This window comes from Peromyscus californicus, unplaced genomic scaffold, assembly GCF_007827085.1.
Source record: "Peromyscus californicus insignis strain IS unplaced genomic scaffold, ASM782708v3 Scaffold_1__1_contigs__length_55948999, whole genome shotgun sequence".
NCBI classification, from domain to species: domain Eukaryota; kingdom Metazoa; phylum Chordata; class Mammalia; order Rodentia; family Cricetidae; genus Peromyscus; species Peromyscus californicus.
The window spans coordinates 24452805-24466011 of NW_026294492.1; positions in this window are offsets into that span (position 1 = coordinate 24452805).

Here is a 13207-nt window from a genome sequence, read left to right on the forward strand (position 1 = left end):
TTCCTGGGACCCCAGACTTGGTATTCCGGTGCTTCGAACCCCTGCCATTCCCTCTGTGCTCGGACCTCCTCTCCTTTGTCACTCGGCATCAATGCTAGCTCTGCCTCACCACGACCCTCCCTCCACCCCTCAGACAAGTGCCAGCCTCGGGGATTAGCGCCCTAATTCTTCCGTGGCTTCCCTTCGCAGATCCTCGGGGGTCTCAGGGCCGCCCACCTTAGCGAGGAGTAAGTCCCTCAGATGCTCTGGTTTGCCCTACAGCAGAGGTCCTGAGAATGCGCACACACCCTACCCCGCCCTCGGGTTCCTCTGAAACTGGCTCACACTCTGCCTACAGCCTTTCCCAGTTCTGAGTTGGGCTCCACAGGGTGATAAGGATGCTCTCTGGACAGCCCAGCCTTCGCCCTCGGACCCGGTTCTTTTCCGCTTAGGTTTTCCTGTAGTGGTATTTGCTCCGCCCAGCCGTTGACCCCTTATAAGGAGCAGGGAGAAGGGGCATGTGACCCCAGGCGGACCGTGGGGCCAGACCGGACTGGAGAAACTTACCACTCACTACATTTTCCTTTTCTCACCCTTCCCTCAACCTCCAGACATGCCGCCCCACATGCGTTCTCTACCTTTCCCTTGCTTCAGCACCCAGCTTTTCTTGGCTGCTTTTTCTTCCTCTCTTCCCTCCTTCCTACCCCCTCCTCCGTCCTGTGTTTTGGCCCGACCTTCTCTTCCCACCTGCTGTTTCCTTCAGTACCCCATCTTCTGGTCTCAGCCTTCTTTGATTACTTTGCACCTGTTTCGCCCTCTGGTCCCTGCTTGGCGCACCATTCACCTGGCATTCTCCTTTTCTTTCCTCACTTATTTGGGCCTTTCTCTCCCCCTAATTCCAGCTCACTGACTGTAGAACCACTCTCACTTCCCCCTCTACCCCAGCCAGTCCTGGGACTAGCCAAAAGAATGCACATCCCTAGTCTGCTCCAGGTTAGGGATGTTTCTTTCGTGTGATGGGGATGCTTTAGTAATAGAGGACATCCTCTTCTTGCTGACCAAGAACTAGTAACATCATCCAGCTGCATTAAAAGTAAAATAGTTAACCATGTTTGTTTGAAAATGATCAGCACACAGAAAACACTCAGACTGACCGGAGTACTATGGTGGTTTGAATAGAAATGGTCCCCACAGGCCCATAGAGAGTGGCACTATTAGGAGGTGTGGCCTGACCGGAGGAAGTGTGTCACTGGGGACTGGCTTTGAGGTCTCAGATGCTCTCAAGCCAGGCTCAATGGCTCACTCTCTCTTCCTGCTGCCTGCAGATCTAGATAGAGAACTCCCAGCTATCTCTCCAGCGCCATATCTGCCTACAAACCACCATGATGACAAGGGACTAAACCTCTGAACTGTAAGCCAATCCCAATTAAATGTTTTCCTTTTTAAGAGTTGCTGTGATCATGGTGTCTCTTCACAGTAATAGAACCCTAAGATAAGCACTTTCCGTGGAATCACCAGGTGTCCATATCTCAGCAGCTTCCTGCAGTTTGAACACTGGCTTTCTGTATGTTCAGCACTAACTTCTTAGGTCCTACCCGCCCCTTAAAGATGCTCAACTCTAGATTGCCAGCAGAAAACCCAGCCGTCAAAAATTGCACTTTCTCCCTGCTAGAAAACTCTACATAGGTGCCTTTCAAAGACTTCAAATTCAATCCATTTATCTTCTCCCCTACATTCTACCCAAAATTTCCCTCTGGGTTTTGGCTGTTACCTCTGCCTTCAGCAGTCATAGCCTCCTTGGGAGGTTGGCTTATTGAGCTGGGGAGTGATAGATGTCATGGCGTCATAATCAGAACATTGCTGCTGCATTCCAAACCAGCTCAGTAGAATAACTTTGAAAGAATGAAATGTCTCCATCTCAGTTTCATCCTCCCCCTTTGTATAGCTTTTCCAAATTTGAGCGTTCACTGTCCTTCTTATTCCCACTCCTACAGCAATGCTTTGCCAATGAACAACCCACACTTAATACCAATTAATTGCATGATAAAACCATTAACCTATGTGTCTGTGGGTTGGTCGAGAGTGGTTGATCCAGGCTGAACTTAGCTGATGTTGACTGTGCTGATGCATTCCTTTGTGGAACACCTCAGAGCACAGATTTTGGCAGGACCTTAATCAGGAAAGAGCCTTAGCCCCGGCTCTCATCCTGGGATGAGTGTGCTAGACCCTCCATTCTATATGATGTCACTAAAATATAATATAAAAAACACACACAAGAAACACCTCAGACCTGTTGAGGCACGGGCCGAGAAGATCTAGCACACTCTTGCTTCCTAGTCATTCTATTGGCCAAATCAAATCACATGGCTGATTAATTCCCATTGTAGGAGCAGAAGAGTTATTGCAAAGTTACCCAGCAAAGGGCAAAGAGATTCAAGAAGAGAATTGAATCCAAAAAGGTGACTGTGTGCATTAGACACACAAAAGAGGGGATCCAATTGCAAATGTCAAGCTTGATTGATTCTCATAAAGGGAATATGTTCTCAAAAACTATACCTAGGTCAAGAGACAAAGCCTCATTCCAGGGGCTGCCCTCCCGCCTCCTTACACCCTCTCACAGAATAAGCCATTACCCTAGTCACTTCAAACACCACAAATTAGCTTTTTTTTGCTTCTGAACTTCATTTAAATGGGATCAGATAGTATTTGCTTTTGTGTGTGTTTTAATGGCACTTGGAATTTATTTTACTCAGTGATTGTCAGACACAGAGACACAGCAATGATGGTCCTGAGGGGAAAAGTTGACATTCTTAGGTCCTTAGAAACAGGAGACACAGCATGCCACACAAGACTCCCCGAGAAACAGCAGGGCCCATCAGGAAGCATCAATACTAGAGAGGAGGCAGAATAAAGAAAGACTATTATGTCCAGGAGATCAAGGTACAGAGGCTGGACCTGGCTGGCTGTCTCCTGACTCTGGACTAATTAAAACTGGCATGTAACAGCCAGAACTTGAAAGCCCAATAAAGGATGTTTTGGCTTGCTTATGAAAGGTATGTTATGGTCATTTAAATTTTGGAGAATTATCTTTCCTTGGGAAGGGTAATTCCTGTCTTGTCAGCAAGGTGTGGTTAGTGTGTGCATGTGTGTGTGTGTGTGTGTGTGTGTGTGTGTGTGTGTGTGTGTGTGTGTAGCTCATCCACATCGTTGCAAATAGTTCTGAATTATTTGTTCTCAATGTGTAGCATTCCATTAAGAGGGTGTATTCATTACAACTGACCAAAAAAAGCAATATAAGAAAGGAAATGTGACTTGAACCTCACAGTCTGAGGTGTAGTCCATTGTGGCAGGGTATGAGGTGGCTGGCCACAACACATGGCAGTCAGGAAGCACAAATGAACAATGGTGCTTAGCTTTCTTTCTGTTTTCTTCCCTTTCTGTTCAGTCCAAGACCCAAGCCCATAGGATGTTGCTGGCGACATTCAGGATGAGTCTTCCTTCCTCAACTAAACCCCTCTGAAACACCGTCTTAGGTTTGCCCAGGGTGTGTCATCCAGATGATTTCAAATGTAGTCACATTAACAATGAAAACCAATCGCAAGTTTACGCTTGCTCAATTTGACACAAACATCCCTAAATCATAACATTCCATACCTCATCATCAAAGGCTATGGCAATATCAGAACACAAATTTTATGTTTTTAAAACAACTGAAAACTACACTCTTCCCATTAAAAAAAAAAAAGACCAAAAATGGAACACCGTGTTCAATAAAAGTTAAAATTTAGAAAAGCATGATAATGGACACCCTTGGTCACAATACTTGGGAGGCAGACGCAAGCAGATCTCTGTGAGTTCGAAGCCAGGCTGGTCTACATAGTGAGTGCCAGGCTAGTCAGTGCTCAGCCCTAAATTGGAGTCACTGCCACAAGACTAAGGGAGTATCTATCCTAAGAAGACGGGGAGGAAAGAATGTAGGATCTGGAAGATGGTGAGGAGCGCTGTGGAGTGCTGTGTTCTGGATATGACATGGCCTTTGCTCGCATGAGCTCACTGTAGCAATGGTGGCTTGCACAAGAGCAAGCCAACAAGACCCATCAATATTCCAGCAAGCAGCACTAACTGGACTCAGGAGGTTATAAAAATAGTTCTTAGGAAAGGACACGCAGGTGCCAGAGGGATATGTTGGATTCGTGGAGGTAGAGAGGGGGGGTACTTAGGATCAAGCTACACTGTATATATTGTGAAGTTGTCAAAGAATAAATCAGTGATATTTTTAAAGGAAAGCAAAATTAACTTGAAGATAGATTTTTACCAAAAGAAAAAAAAAGTGGAAGACAAGCAGTCATCAATGACTTTCTAGATCAGTGGTTCTCAACCTGTGGGTCATAAACTCTTTTGCAAACCTCTATTTCCAAAAAATATTTACATTACGATTCATAACAGTAGCAAAATTATAGTTGTGAAGTAGTAACGAAAATAATTTTATGGTTGGTGTCACCACAACATGAGGAACTGTATTAAAGTGTGGCAGCATTAGGAAGGCTGAGAACCACTGCACTAGATGAAATCCAACAATCAAATGTACATAAAATTAGTATTACCAGAGGTAGAACATTAAAAGTCAGCAAATAAATAATACCTGAACTATTCCCTGGGTTGGCAAAAGGCCCATCTTTATGAATTCAAGCCTCTTAAAGAACAGAAAGCAGAAAAAAATCATCCCACACTGAGGTATAATACACATAATTTATGGGAGGCTGGGAACAGACCGAGAAACTTTCAATTTATGTTATTTATCATGTATGCAGTATTCTGCCTGCATTTCAGAAGAGGGCACCAGATCTCATTATACAGAGTTGTGAGACACCATGTGGTTGCTGGGAATTGGACTCATGACCTCTGGAAGAGCAGTCAGTGCTCTTAACCTCTGAGCCATCTCTCTATCCCTCAGACAGCAAATCTCTTTTTTTTTTTCAGACCTCGGTACGGGCCTTTAATTGAAGCACCCAGGAGTCAGAGGCAGGCGATCTCTGGAGTTTGAGACTAGCCTGATAAACAGAGAGTTCCATGACTGCAGGGCTACAAAGAGAAACCATATCTTCTTTTTTCTTTAATTTTTTTATTCATTTTTGTGTACCAACCACAGTTCACCTTCCCACCTCTCCTCCCCCTCCCCCACGCCTCCCACCCCCAGCCACTCCCCATGCCCCATCCCCTCCTCCAAAAGGGTAAGGCCTCCCATGGGGAGTCAACAAAGCCTGGTACAATCAGTTGAGACAGGACCAAGCCCCTCCCCATTGAATCAAGGCTGAGCAAGGCATCCCACCATAGGTAATGGGATCCAGAAAGCCAGTTCATGCACCGGGGATAGATCCTGATCCCACTACTAGAGGCCCCAGAAACAGACCAAGCTACACAACTGTCTCCTACATGCAGAGGGCCTAGTCTGATCCCATGCAGGCTCCACAGCCAGACCGCGAATCTTGAAAGCTGTAACAGCGGCACATCTTCTACAGAAAGTAATTGCCTCATTCATAGCTAACGTCTCATCGGAAAAACATGCAGCATAAAAAAGAACAGAACAAAGTTTGAAGCCAGCCTGGTTTACAGAGCAAGCTCCAGGACAGGCACCAAAACTACACAGAGAAACCTGTCTCGAAAAACCGAGAGAGAGAGAGAGAGAGAGAGAGAGAGAGAGAGAGAGAGAGAGAGAGAGAGAGAGAGAGAGAGAGAGAGAGAGAGAGAACAGAACACCTTTAAAAATACTCAAAGAAGAGCTGGAGAAATGTCTCCGTGGTTTAGAATGCTTGCTGCTTTTGCAGAGGTCCGGGTTGGTTCCCAGCACCCACAATGGGTGGTACACAATTGCTTGTAACCCCAGTTCCAAGGCATATGGGGCCCTCTTCTGCCCCCTGCAGGCAACTGCACGCAATGTGGCTCACATGAGCTCATGAAGGTAGGTGTGATACACTTAAATTTTAAAAATTAAATGTTTTAATGATCAAATAAATAAACATCAGCCTAGAATTCTTCCTATATTTAATAAAAATATTATTCAATAAATGAGACAAAATATCTTTCAATTAAAAAAATTCTAAGAGAATTAATGACTCTAATAAAATAAATGGTAAGAAAATTCTAGCTAAAAGGTGGATACCTAATGAAAACATGGCCTTCAAAAAAATCTAACACATCAGAATGCATTTGGGTAAAACACACACACACACACACACACACACACACACACACACACACACACACACACACACATAGATTCTTGAGACAGGGTCTGTGGAGCCAGCCCACATGGAATGTACTACTTAGCACAAGTGATCTCAAATTTTCAGTAATCTTCGGCCTCCTAAATGCTAGGATAATAAGCATGAACCACCATACTCAGCAATATTATTTTTCCTTTTGTGTGTGTGTGTGTGTGTGTGTGTGTGTGTGTGTGTGTGTGTCTGTGTGTGTGTGTGTCTGTGTGTGTGTTGGTTGGTTTGGTTTGGTTTTTTTCTCAAAACGGGGTCTCACAATGCAGCTCTGGCTGTCCTGGAACTCACTCTGTTAGATCAGGCTGGTCTCAAACTCACAGAGATCCACCTGCCTCTGCCTCTTGAGTGCTGGTATTAAAAGTGCATGCCACCAGTGCCCTGAAATATTCTTAGTCTTTAGTCTGTGTATTATGGATTTAATGTTGGTGTCTCTCAAATGTATATAGTGTAGTGGGGTTTGAATGAGAAGTACCCCCATAGACACATGTATTTCAACATTTGGTCCCCAGCAGGTGGCACTGTCTAGGAAGGTTTTGGACGGGAGCCTTCCTTGGAGAATTGCGGATGGGCTTTGGGGGTTTATAGCCTCACCCCACTTCCAGTTCTTGCCCTCTGCTTTCTGCATGTGGTTGAAGATGGGATCTCTCAGCTACCTCCTCTGGCCTCCCATTGCCAAGCCTCCCCGACTACTGTGGACTCACCCTCCTGAACAGTGAGCCCAAACAAACTCTTTTTGAGAGTTACTTTTGGTCATGGTTATCACAACACAATGTAAAAACACAAAGCTCTCCTCAATGGGGATAAGAGACAGCTTATTCTGGAGCCAAACATGAGTGACCATGGCCTAGGAACATAGATGTGGTGTCACATCCCTTGTTCCAACATGGAAGCAGTTTATAGCAACAGAACAAAGAAAATAAAAAGATCAAAGCACTTTTCAAATATGTTAGTGGAAACATTAAGTAGGTAGTTACAGCCAAGCAGGGAACTATTGACTGTAGGGCTCAGACACCACACACCGACACTCAGCCTTTCAGTCGGTGGAAACCACGGCTCTGTTAATACCTTCCAAAAGGTTTTTATCTATTAGTCACAGGATGTTAGGTCCACCCAAAGATGGGGAAGGAATGGCTATTTAGGGAGCTTAAGATAACCCAAGGTAAACTGTAATTAGACTCTGGACCTGTAACATCCCAACTCTTCGTGGTCACTCAAGTTCTAGTCAGTTAACCAGCCTAGGGGAAGTTTCCATTTCAAGATGTGCTTTCTGTCTTGGAACCTTTGCTCAGAGTTCCCTGTTGGTCAAGCATCACATTTTGTGCCTGTGGAGGCCACGCATCATTTATTAAATAATATGGTATGTCCCTCATAGTTAGGAAGACTCATTCCTCAGATATGATGTAGATGAGGCTGGGTAGTAGTCAGGACAACAGTCTTCAGGAGAGAGGAATAGCTAGACAATCCATTATAGAAGAAACTCATGGATCATATCAGAACTATTAGCCATCGTGAGCTGAATCTGCCCCCCCCCCACCTTTTTAACTTTTGTCCATCTGTATCTGACATAATTTTTGCATGTAACATATAATTAGAATTAAAATAATCGAGAACACTGTTTTGAGCAAAGGTAAAAGGATGAAGGAAATACATACATTTTAAACTACCAAAATTTACATATCTTTAAAACTAGATGAATTGCGTTTTCCCCTGGACTTACTGTTATTTGTGCTTTATGAACTATGTCCTGGATTTCTGGAGTATTTGAACAAATCTGTTGTATTTTACTTAGCTTTTCTAGGGCCTGTGACCTTCATAGCCATAGTTTTTGACCAGGCATGGTCAAAAGAATACCAAGGCATGCCATCCTCTCTGTGGAGTCGGCCTCAACTGGACAGCAGTTGGTCAGCCCCAGGAGATTCACGAACTATCACACTCAGATGAAGTGTGAAGATCCATGCAACTATGACACAAAATGCCTGTCTCACCTGACAGGTCGGTATTGTGGCATGTAAGACCCACAGCTGGGCAACAACACTATGGATCGCCTGTCTCCTCCTGCAGCCTGCCTAACACTTTCCAGAACTACAGGCACTACTGAGCAGAGAGGAAGCTGTCGGCTGAGTTCTAGCATGATGTCTTCGTGTCCTGAGAAATAGAAAAGTGTGTGGTGTCTTCGGTAGTAGGGTCCAGTTTAACTGTCTAGTTCTGGTGCACCACCAGGGCGGTGGCAATATCCTGTATTGTTTTGTGAGCCTCTGAAGGTTTCCTGGCCAACAACTCATAGGAGAGTATCCCCCACCAGGCAGTGGGATTCTGGCTTTAAAAACATATTACTTCTGGGTGATTACAGTTTTAAATATTTTTATCGTCACTTTTTATAGAACATAACTAGGGTAGGCAAGTATACAATCAGGTAAAAATATTGACTATAAGAATACAATTAGTGGTTTTGCTGAAACGGAAACAAATGTACAATAAGTAATGAAGTGTATGTGTCCTTATTATTTATCCAACTATCATACACTTTGATGTAGGCACGCATGAACTGACTAAGTAGCATTGATAACTAATATTTGGTGAGCATTGATATTTTGATAAGCGCCAACCAGATATAAACTATGGTTCGATATACATTTTTCAGTTTTGTCACCTTGGAGGTTAGGCCAGTTCTTGTAACACGTGTGTTCTGAGCGACCACCGTTAACACGGAGTTAGTGAACCTGGACTCCTGGCCTAAGGAGAAACGCAGGCTTAGGTTTCTCCAAGTCTTTGACTATCCACTTGTTTATGAACTAGCCAACGCTTAATCTGGACTCCTGGTGTTGCCAACCAATCAATATACGGTCTCATTTGATGTGTTCTGCTTCGAGACACCTTTGTTTATTAACCCATCAAACAGTGAACTCAGAGCCAATAGCAATATAACCTATGCCTGAGTAATTTCTTCATAAGGCACACAGCCTTCCTGTACCAAGGAACACTAACAGCTCTTCAGTACTAGGCTTCAGGGCTATTTTTAACAACGACATAAACCAACAAAAAAGATCTGGAGAGCATAACATCAAAAGACCACATGAAATGCTAGAGAGATGGTGTATTAGTCAAGATTCTCTAGAGTCACAGAACTTATAGAATGAATACATATATATACATATATATATGTATGAATTTATTAGAATAACTTACAGGCTGCAGTCTAACAATGGCTAATTATGAATGGAAAGTCCAAGAATCCAGTAGTTGCTCAGTCCCACAAGGCTGGGTGTCTCAGATGGTTTTCTGTATATGCTGGAATCCTGAAGAAGTAGTCTCCATGCAGTGAGGGAATGGATGTGCTGACAAGGTGAGGCAAGCAGGTGAAGAATGAATCCTTCCTTCTCCCATCATCCTTATATAGGCTTCCAGCAGAAGGTGTGATTAGGTCTGGATTAAAGGCATGTGTCCTCCATCCTCAAGATCCAGATCATAAGTGTGCCCTCCATTTCTGGATTATAGTTCATTCCAGGTATAATCAAGTTGACAACCAAGAATAGCCATCACAGATGGCTCCATGATTCAGAGCAGGTAGCTGCTCTTGCAGGGGACCTGGGTTCAGTTCCCAGGACCCATCCATACAGAGACTCACAGTTATCTGTAACTCCAGTTCCAGGGGATCTGATACCATGTTCTGACTTCCACTTGTTCATGTGAGCATATGGTACCCATACATATACCCAGGCATACCCACATATGTATTAAATAAGTGAATATTTTTAAAGGACCACATGAAGGACATGTCTACAACTGTGAGAGATCTGAAACAAGAAGGCAGAGGCCACCGTGTTGCCCTAGGATATAAAACTCAACTGCCTACCACGCTGTCTGTGGTTATGACTTACCATGGGGTTGTGTGCTGTACATACTTGTTTCAAAGTTATAAGTAAAGTTAAACAAATAGGCAGGGGCTGGAGAGATGGCTCAGAGGTTAAGAACACTGGCTGATCTTCTAAAGGGTCTGAGTTCAATTCCCAGCAACCACATGGTGGCTTACAACCATCTGTAATGAGATCTGGTGCCCTCTTCTGGCCTGCAAGGGCATACATGCAGACAGAACACTGTATAAATAATAAATAAATAAATGTTAAAAAAAAGAAATAGTATTTTTAAAAAAAAGACAAGTAGGCAGATGTAACAGCATAGAATCCACAAATGATGTAGACCAGTAAATATTTACCAAATTGAGAGCATAGAACACATGTTATATAATATTTCATTGGCTTGATTTATAACTTTTTTTTTTTTTTTTTGGAGCTGAGGACTGAACTCAGGGCCTTGCCCTTGCTAGGCAAGCACTCTACCACTGAGCTAAATCCCCAAGCCCTTGATTTATAACTTTTAATATCTAGACCTATGAATCAGGACTTCAGCCTGATTCTTACCCAGTTCCACAAATGTTAGGGGCAGAGCCATTGCCTACCCTCACGGTCAGCCCTGGACAGAACGCTGAAGCAGGACAGCTTTATGGCTTGCACACAATATCTTCCTTTAGCCCTTATTGTCTTACTTAAACCCCGTTGACCTCCTGTCCTTGACAGACAACAACACTCGCAAACATATTAAACCTTGCCAGCAACCTACTCCACTCAGAATGGAAACCTAAGTAGTTTGAAAAAGACAGCCTGAAGGAATATTGACACTGTCTCATGACTGCATCAAAACCTACCTGCCCAGTCCCATCCCTCCAGGGCCATAGGATATGTTATATGAAATAAAAAGATGGTCAAATAAATTATTTCATGACTGTGGGCTACACAGTTCTATTTACCTATGCCAGTTTTCCAGTAAAAACAAAACATTAAACTGGTCTCACTTGTTTTGTTTTTTCTGGAGGAACATTAGAAAATCACTAAGGACTTAAGACATGGTAGCAGATATTTCTGGAAGATTTTTTAGGGTTACACAGACCTTTCAAATCGTGATACCAAATTAGAATCTGCTCCATGAGACATTCATGTTTTAAATGTAATCTTTTCTAACTACATAGCCAAAAATATAATTAGGAAAAACAAGGGACAACCCCTTCTGTGTCCTGAAGAATGAACAGGCCATTAGTCTAGCAGAAGGGTAAACATCAAAGTATGTGAGCCACGGGGGTGGACACAGACCCCAGTTCTCCCGGGCCAAGTTCATTGTGTTCTTCAAGAAAGCAGGACACACAATGAGGAAACCAGGTTAACACCAGGGCCAGATGAGGGTTCAGAACAGAACAGGCCATGTAGAGATGAGGAGGAGCATAGAGTGTTTAGGAGCAATCAGTGCCAATGACCAATAAACTTTGCCCTCCTCTCTTCTAAAATAAAAAAAATAAATAAATAAAAATAAAAACACCTAACCCAGGGCCTCAGAGATTAATTGTCCTGTAGAACACAAAAAAACAGTGGTTCACAGATTTTTTTTTAATTTCACAACTAAGTTTAATTTTTTTAAAATAATGAGGACCTAAAAGCTACCAATTTTTGCTTTGCTACTTGGATACAAAAAAAAAATTGTTCATCATTGTAATGTCTTCATGGAATAAATGCTATTTTGACTTTTTTTAAGTAGGAGAAGAAAAAAAAGAGAATAAGGAAGAGTCTTTCCCATTCTAGAAAGAACAATTGGCAGCCTGGTGCCAACAGCTGATTGCACCCACAGTGAAGTACCCACAAAGACGGACATGGCCTCAGGAGTGGACATCTGGAACCTCTGCTTCAGAACCAAGTTCCAGTGCAGGGCTCTGTACATAGGGACACAGCATCACCCAGGAAGCTGAGCTAGCTTAATCATCAGGAGGGGTCTCCATGGTTTCTTCAGAGTAAAGGACCTTCCATGTTAATCTGAACATACAGGGTCAGATTGAGCATGACCTGGAGGAGCAACCCAAGAAGGGAAGAAATCAAATAGTTCTTTTCTGGAAAACAATCCACACTGCTCTCCCCTTCCCAGAGGCCAGCCCTGGCCCAGGTCCAGAGAGAAGTACATTCCAAACATAAAGCAGAAGTTGTCTCCTAGTGGGTCATGCTCTCAGGATTTCTCATACTCTCCAACACACTGGTGGTGGGGATACATTAGAGGATGCCTGGAGAGCCACAGAGGAGGCGGTTTCCTGGCTGGTGGCATTTCCCTGTCCCTTCTAGAAGAGAAGCCAGGCCAAGGAGCTTTCAAAACAACCCTGGAGAGTCCAAAGGCTGTGTGTGATGCAGGCACTGGCGGGTTCTGTGGAACTATTGTGGAATATGTCTCCTCCCCTGGAGCTTGGTTGACTTGCTGTCACCTCAGTTTGGCTTTGATGCTGTTTTTCTGATGACAAATGGACCGTGAGAAATCCTGACTTTATGTCCAGCCTCTGGGAATGTGTTTGAAAGTAAAAACACACCTGCATGTACCTCTGAGGTCTAGTGTCACCAGCTGGTGAAGTGATATCGGGAGTATTGTGGCTTGGTACCATGTCTGTCCCTTCTTGCCCCCGTGCCCCCAACTTGCTCTGAAGGTGAGACGAACAGTACTAGAAGCCCGCTGTGTTAGAGACACGGCTCCAGGCACACACGTCACTCCGTGTACATTTCACGGACAGTTTTACTCATACTGAACAAAGACTGACCCTGCCAAGGCAAAGAGTGATGTGAGTCTTACTCAGAATGGCCCTTCAGAGATAGAGAGCTGGAGAAAGCTGTTATTAACTTTGGCACAGTGGCTGCAGCGTAGTAATCTACTGCTCTCTCAGTCAACAATTGTGACTCCTCAGTGACTGGCCTGCTTCTCCTGGCAAGAATTCTGTTGCCACAGGCACTGGCCCTGTCGCTGCCTCTAAAGGTAGCTCTAACTAAATCTCTATCATTCTAATTATGAATAAGGCTCGAGATGCAAAGGCTGGGGTGAAAACCTGCTAGCTCAGAGAGGCTGAGTGGCAACTAGCTAAACCTCTCTCCTTCCTA